We start from the raw sequence: 7882 nt of genomic DNA, 5'->3' as shown, positions 1-7882 counted from the left end.
CCTGTAGCCTATGTAAGCTGCCCAATCATTTTTGGATTTAGGAAGGCTTGTATTATTCCCACCTCCCCACTACTTCCTGCCTTCTGGTCTCTGCTCGGAGCCGGAGCCTAGAGGTATTAGTGGAAGGAAACTTTTCTCTGGCTTTTCCTCTGACTCATTTGTCAGGTTTCTTCTTCCTGGTCTTCAGCCCCTGCGCTTTCTTAATTTTGCCAGCCTGTCTCTCTGGTTCTTTCTCTTGTTCCATCACCACTTCTGTTGTTTGTAGGGTGTCTTCTTTCTTCCCCATCCCCAACTCCATGTCTAAGCTATATGCTGTTCCCATCTTCCCTTCCATTCCATCTCCTTTATCCTCCAGCACTACCTCAATCACAGAAATTTCGCCTCCCTCCTTCTCTGTTTCACCCTCCTGCAGGTGAAAATTTTGCCTCCCTCCTTCTTTCACCATTTTCACCTTAGTAACCAACCCTTCCTCTCCTTCTCTGGGTTTTGCTGTTCCTCAGGGGGTTTGACTATAGTTGCAAAGGCTTTGGGGCACCTACAATACAAGTGTCCCTCTCCCTTACAAACGGTGCATTCTAGGGACTCCTGGCACTCTGCTGCTCTATGCTCCTGGCCCCATCCTCCACAGCACCCTTGGGATAAGCACAGCTTATCTTGGGATGGACCCAGGCAGACCATGCAGCTATGGCTGCAAATAATTAAAAAAAGAGCAGGGATTTTTTTTTGTAGAGCCCCCCTTTTTTTATGGATTTTTCTGATTTTCATGGAAAATGCCTGATTTAGCATTTTCTATAAAATCACAAAATCACTATTTCAGTATATCCATACATATAAGCAAGTAACAAAGTGCTGCTCAAAAATGTGTTTATGGAGTACCTGTGCTAAAACTTATAGCAGTTGCAAAAAAAAAAAAGGTAACATGCATCAACTCTGGCTGAACTAAGTGCATAGGTACTATATACAAATTGCTACAACCATGTTTAATTTCAAGGTTATTGTTTTAAAATTTGCTTCTCACTTCCATGTGCTGAGAGAGAGCAGGGTCTGACAGTAAGAAGGGGGTCGGGCTGCTAGGGGAAAGTTGAGGAAGAGTACAAATGGGCTACCTGTCCCCCCCAGATTTATTTTCCCTGCTGTAGTAGTGGGAGAGGGACAAATTCAAGGAAAACCTCCAATAATTACATACAATACCTGGAAAATTATTTTTTTTTAAATATAAATTTTCCATATATAGAATCTGATTATGGGGGGTCACCTTATAATCAGTGTCATCTTCTATCCAAGTAAATATGGCAATATCAGTCACCCCAAAAAACTTGTTAATAATTACTTCAGTTCATATTAATGCAATTATAAGGCAGTAGTAAGATACTGCTATAAAAGATGGGTTTCTCAGTCTTGTTTCTTTTTCTTCCATTCTTGTTGTTTTTCTGCCTCCAGGGAGAGATGGTTTTCCTCAAAGTAAGATGTATCTTCTCTCACAAGGCATCGCTAGGTAGCTCTGCCCAGGCTAGTTTTTCCCAATTTGTGATGTCAGTGCCACACTTAATGTTTGCCTTGAGGGTATCTTTGAAAAGTTTTCTCTGGCCTCCACATGTCCTTTGTCCTTGGCCAAGTTGGGAATATAGGGATTGTTTTGGTAAACATATATCAGGCACATGCACATAATGCCTTGTCCACCACAGCTAATGTTGAAAATAATCAATGCTTCTATGCTGGTGGTGTTGGCATTGGTAAGGACACTGGCATTTGTGCAAAGTGATCGCACCAGTTCTGTTTTCCATTTTTATTTTTTTTTTGTGGTCATCAAGATCTCATCTGTGACCGTCTGCCACATGGCATTGGCGCTGAGTACAGGATATTTGGAAACCTTTTCAGTCTTTCTCGCCTTTGTCCCAAAACCAAAGTTACATCAGCCTCAGTTGTCGAACTTCACTATGCCAGTGATTGTACTGTCGTTGCACATACTGAGGAAGACCTACAAATGACCCTTAGCTGCTTCTCTCAACCATACCAGTGCCTGGACTGACCCTTAACATTGGAAAAACAAAGGGGGTACCAGTGATGAATTTGGCTTTCTTGAAGTCTAGCATCTTGAGTTCAGACTATAGAGCTTGCCGCTTATACATGTGCAGTGAGGCTGCTCTAACGCACTGTAATTACAGCACGTCAGAGCAGACTCAATCGAGTGTGCTGGAGTGTGGTAATTACCGCGCTCCAGCAGACTCCAGCGTCCCATCTATCAGCATCCCTGCATGGAAAAATGATGGTGGGGGTGCTTTAATTAAAGCTTGTTCAACTAAAGCCCTCCCCACCCAATCCCAGAGCATATATATAAATGTCCCACATGCATAAATTCTTTAAACCTAGCATGATGAGTTCAGACTATTTTCCAAAAGGAATGTTTTGAAACAAGCCTCAAAAATTCACTACTATCAACTATATTACGATATGTGACAACTATTTGGGTTATAGTTTTGAGCTAATATCAGCCACTGGTTTGGTGAATTACACCAAGATGACAGATATCTTATTTAGCAATGTTTCCTTCAAAAGTAATCATTAATAGTATTATGTAAGCCACAAATGTATTTTTATGCAATATTAGAAAGGTACTATAAAATGCATGAAAATAAGAGATTACAGTTTGTAAAATCCAGCCACAGAAATGTTGTACATCTTCTGTGGAATATTTTTGTGGCCGGTTCCCCGTTTTGTCATGCCATTAATTCTTTGAATGTGTGGCAGGGTTACTGTTTATGGTGCATTTAACATGCTAATCGTGTCTTAATTCTAATGTCTGCCAGGGGCCTGATACCATATCTTCTCTTAAAAATTAATTCAGGGAAGCATATATAGCACATCTGTTTTTGATTGTCTGAGTAACCCATATGTTTACTGTTAGGTGTTTGGTTAAGAGCTTTACAGAGCTTGGGCTTTGAAAGCTAATATCTAAACTTTTATCTCCGAAGAAAAATGAACAGGCATAACCAGTTGAGCAGCAGTGGATTACATCATGCTCGGTCATTGCACTAGGCCAAATTCATTTCTAGCATAAGATGACAAATTATTGAATTCTGTGAGGCTTTCCTCTATAATGAATGTGGTCTAAAATCTGAGACATAGATCTTATATTGATTTCTTTATCAGTGGGGGGAGATACTTCCAGGAATAATAATAAGAAGAATTTGCAGTTTTATAGTGTTTCACATCTGAGATTGCAAGGTATTTTATGACATTAGTTAAGCAATCAGTATTCTAGTGAGGATAGGTGATATTATTCCTATTTTACAGGTAAGAAACTTGAAACAAGGTTAAGTAATTTGAACAATGTGATATAAGATGTCAGTGGCAGAGCTGGAAATAAAATCTAGATTAACTATGGTTACCATATTTCCAGTTCCAAAAAAGAGGACACCAGCCAGAGGGACACCTCACTCCCAGCCCACAGCCCCCTGGCCCTGTCAGTGCTCCTTATTCCTAATCTGCAGCCCCCTCCCCGCTGCTGCCCCTCACTTGTGATCTGCAGGTCCCCATCCCTGCTGGTGCTCCTCCCTCCCAATCTGCAACCTCCCTACTCCCCCTGCCCGTGCCCCTCACTCCCAAGCCAGGGGCTCCAAACCTGCCCGGGCCCCCCAGCTACCCTACAAAGACTTAGGTTTGGCCTACAAAGACTTTTTTTTACTACTGTACTAGATCAGTTTATAAGTGATATACTTAAAGCAATATAACCCTTAATGTCAACAGTCATACTGTATAAAAGTGCTTTATCTGTATATAGTAGCACCCAGGTTATTTGTATCCAGATAATTTGCAACCTGCTTAATTTGTAGAGGTGGGGTAAATAAAGGGGAAAACCTGCTGTAGCTTTTATTTTGAAGAGGGATGCTTCTGTACTGACTATGTCAGCGGTCCTGCAGAGCTAACTGGAGAAACAAAGACCTTTGAAATGAAAGCTGCAGAAAACAGCTGGAACACCTCAGCGGTCCTGCACAGCCGTGTGCTGAAGTTGTGTATGACCCCTGGCTGGTTTCCAAATCCAGATCTTTGCAGAGTCTCTAGACCTTAACCCCACCAACTGTGCAGGTTCTACAGTATCTTGTTCCTCTGTCAGGGGGCTGTATCATTTTAACTGTTGATTTCTAAATGAACATAGCAGTGAAAAAATGGTTCATAAACCAGACCTTCTGCAGTGAGCAGGATATAATTTCATGAACAGTCCCAGTGATTTCAGTGAAACTACTTGAGGAGTAAGGTAGTCTTAGTGGGCTTTTTTTCCCTTGCACAGAATGGATGATGCTCTCTAAGTGAGCAGATCTTCAGTCTTTTGTTGTCTTCTTATTAAATGCCCCAGACTTTAGCATTGCATACTTTTCAGATCCTGTTTTGGAAACAGAATGACTAAATTCCTTATGGGTTTTTTCTGGTGTTCATAACTATACTATCTAGAGGTGCACCATATTGGTGCACCATCAGTCCCATATCGGATCAGCACTGATATGGGGGAAATTGAGAGTAGCAGCAATCAGGTTTTTTTGTCTTATGTGGCAGATAATGTGGCGAATAAATGCCTCGTGTGTGCAGCCGCAGCGCACAGGTGGCCAGGAGTGCAGCCCAGCAGCGTGGCTAGAAGCCAGGTCCAGCTGGTAAGTCTGTGGTGGGGGAAGGGGTGGGGAGAGGGAAGGGGCATGGTGGGGCAGATTGAGGCCCCTGCAGTGAGGGAGGGAGTGTGACTGGGGCTGGAGCAGGCGCTGCCCAGCTGGGGTGGGGTGGGGCATGGGATGGAACCATGGTTCATCCCAGGGAGGGGGGTGGCTCCTGCCACTGTGTGCCCCCTGGGAGGGCACAGCGGGGGTGTGCTCCCTGGATCTGTGTGCAGGGTGGGGCGGGCTGCTGCTGCAGGCTGGGGCCACTCCCCTCCTAGCACAGCCCCAGCCCAGCCCACAGTGGCAGCCTACCCTGCCCCACACAGATCTGTGGGTACATGCCCCCCATGATCTCCTGGGGTGCCAGCAGTGGCAGAAGACACCTCTCCCCCACTCCGTGCCCCTGGACAAACCATGGCTCTGTCCTGTACCCCAGCTGGGCAGCCCCTCCCCCAGTTCCAGTGCCAGCCCCACTCCCTCCCTCACCATAGGGGGCAGCTCCCACGTGCCCCTTCCCTTTCCCCACAACAGATTTACCAGTCAGAAGCCACTCTCCACACTGGGGAGCTGCATATCAGAATCAGATCAGTATCAGCCAATATGGCTCATTAAAAATCAGCCATCAGTAATGGCCCAAAGTGTCTCTATTGGTGCACCCTTAATAATATCTCACTTCTTCACAAACATTACTCAATTTGCCAACTTCCCTGTTTAGGGAATGGTGGTATTATCCTCCTTTTGTTCATAGGGAACTGAGGCACAGACTCACAAGTGTGATGATGAAATACAGTAAAGGTAAGTAATACCCATTAAATCTGGGTTCCCAATTTGAGATGACCAGGGCATGATTTTTCAAAGTACTTTGCATTCTATAGCATTTATTTTGCTCAAGGTAGAGTTCCCGTTGATTTTCAGCTACATCTGCGAGTGACCAAGTTTCTGAAATAAAAACCCAGGGATTCAAGTCAGTCACCCAGAGAATAAAACATACACAGTGGCAACCTATGAAAAGTTTGATTTAAGCGGCTTGACTAGCATCTCGTGGGAACTCTAGCAGTGGTAGGCTTAGAATCTGTTTCTCTAGAACATCAGTTAACTTCTTAAGCACGAGACCAACTTTTTGGAGGGACAGAGGAGGTGGTGCTGGACCTCCTTGACCCAATCACAGTGGGATGGGACAGTGCCCGGGACGCAATCCCAGTATGCAGGAGCAGAAGGGGGCAGTATCAGGTTCCAGAGCCTAATCCAGCCAGCAGAGAGGCCCCACACCACTCATCTGGCCCACGGAGCCAAAAGGTTGAGTACTCCTGTCCCAAAACATCAATTTCCTACCTTGATGAATCAGACCAAGAATCACATTATACCATTTTGACTTGTGATATTCCGACACTTTTCCAAATCATTTTTATCTTTTTGGAAAAACAGTGGCTAATGTGTATTGTGTTGAGGTAATGAACCTAAAGATACAAGATCAGATTCTTCTTTCAGTGGAGCTCCACTGACAATAGTGAAATTATATCAGAAGAACTTGAAAGAGAATTTGGCGCTCACATTTTTTAATAGGTACATTTAAAGAACAACCTGCCATAGATTCATCACTGTACTCTAAAGCCGAGGCACCTAATAATAAATCAAACATTCTACCTTACCACAATCATAGTTCATTTACCGACAGCTGCCTCTTTAATTAGAAGACTGTTGCAGCTGTTGCTGAGTAACTGAACCCAAGTATAATGATTTTCAGTTAAAAAACCACTTGTGGTAAGAAATCTGGAACTGTTTTAAGACACAATAGGGATCCATTGCAGACTGGCCACTTTCTAAGCAGCAGCAGCAGCATTGTGGCTAAAGAAATAGGTCACAGCTGCCCACGTGCAGTGGGACTAAAGCCAGCAACTACTGCTAAATAAGAGTAAAGGAAGACTTTAAAGCACTTTGTATTAATAAAGTTGGTCCTCTTCTACAAATTCAGGGGCCAATCCTTACTCAAGTCAGCAACTGTATTAAACATTTTCTTGTGAAGTAAGAGCTTCAGCATCATGGCCACAGTGGAATATGATATTTATTCAATTATTTTAAAAAGATCATTGCCTTTTCTGTAGAAACAAGTGACTTGAATAAAAACAGATGTTGAAACACTACTACAAAGCAACCTCCAAGTAAACTTTAATGCCAAATCAAATCTCTAACGTTACATTTTCCCACAGCTCAGAGAAGGCCAGTTTGTGGTCAAATGCTGCCTGTGATCTTATTTTATATTTTAAGCATGCATTTGATTATAAGGAAAACTTTAAAACAAGCAAACAAACAAAACTAATTGTGGTGTCCAGGAGCGCTTGCATCTGAAATGTGAAACAGAAGAGCATCTTTTTCAGTAGCTCTGAGAGAATTTCAAATTTTGACTGCAATCTGCCATAAAGCATGTTGGGGAGGAAAAGTAATTTTCCTAAACCTTTACCACATCAGATACAACCTTCTTATCCACACCTACTCAGGCCCATTGTAATCTCTGCCCTATTTTTTTCCTTGTGTCCTTTCTTGTTCAACACACTTTCCTTCTGGTTCCCCTTCTCTTCCTCATGCCACCTTTCATGCTCCCTCTGCTTAGAATGCTTTGGGTGAGATTCTGACCTGGTTGAAGTCTTGGCATCCACTTTCTTCACTTCTCCAGGATCTCTCAAAGGCACTTCAAGCAGCTTCTCTTTCCTTCTCTTCAGCAGTAATTGTTACACAGTTCCTGTTATGAACTATTGTCCTATGTCTTGATTTGTATTTGTCTTATTCAGATTGTAAATTATTCAGTATATAACATATCATACTGATAGCTGTGTGAACTAATGCCTGTGAAAATTATGCTGCATAAATATTTTATTATCCATTTCTGTATTCAAACCATCCATTTCTAGACTGGAAGATGGATGCCTGTTCAAAATAGCTCTTCTTTATTGCATTAATATAGGCTAAATTTTCACTATCCATGGTCAATACATGTTGAGGGTATTACACAGTTTTGCAGTTCTCTCTTCCTACTTTTAGTATCCTGGTTGAATTTTTCAGGGGCTGTTATCCTTGACACAACATGATTAGTCAGACATGTTGCCACTGAACCATTGTTAGTTGATATTTTGGACATCTGACTCAATTGTTTTGTTATCAGAGAACACAAATAGCCAAGTTGTTCTTGAACAATAAAAGGTGTATATAGTCTCAGTTTTCAGTGGAAACAAGTCTGTTCA

The 7882-nt window shown here is 42.6% G+C and overlaps 1 protein-coding gene across 5 annotated transcripts in view; it reads left to right on the top strand.

The window, feature by feature from the left end:
- LOC102380600 (stAR-related lipid transfer protein 9) overlaps window positions 1–7882 on the top strand; it is a 132820-nt gene that overhangs the window by 98219 nt on the left and 26719 nt on the right. The window lies entirely within an intron of this gene.

Source organism: Alligator sinensis, unplaced genomic scaffold (genome assembly GCF_000455745.1).
Source record: "Alligator sinensis unplaced genomic scaffold, ASM45574v1 scaffold1336_1, whole genome shotgun sequence".
In the NCBI taxonomy this organism is placed as follows: domain Eukaryota; kingdom Metazoa; phylum Chordata; order Crocodylia; family Alligatoridae; genus Alligator; species Alligator sinensis.
The sequence above is the reverse complement of the archived record's forward strand: the minus strand, read 5'-3'. Positions and strand labels throughout refer to the sequence as shown.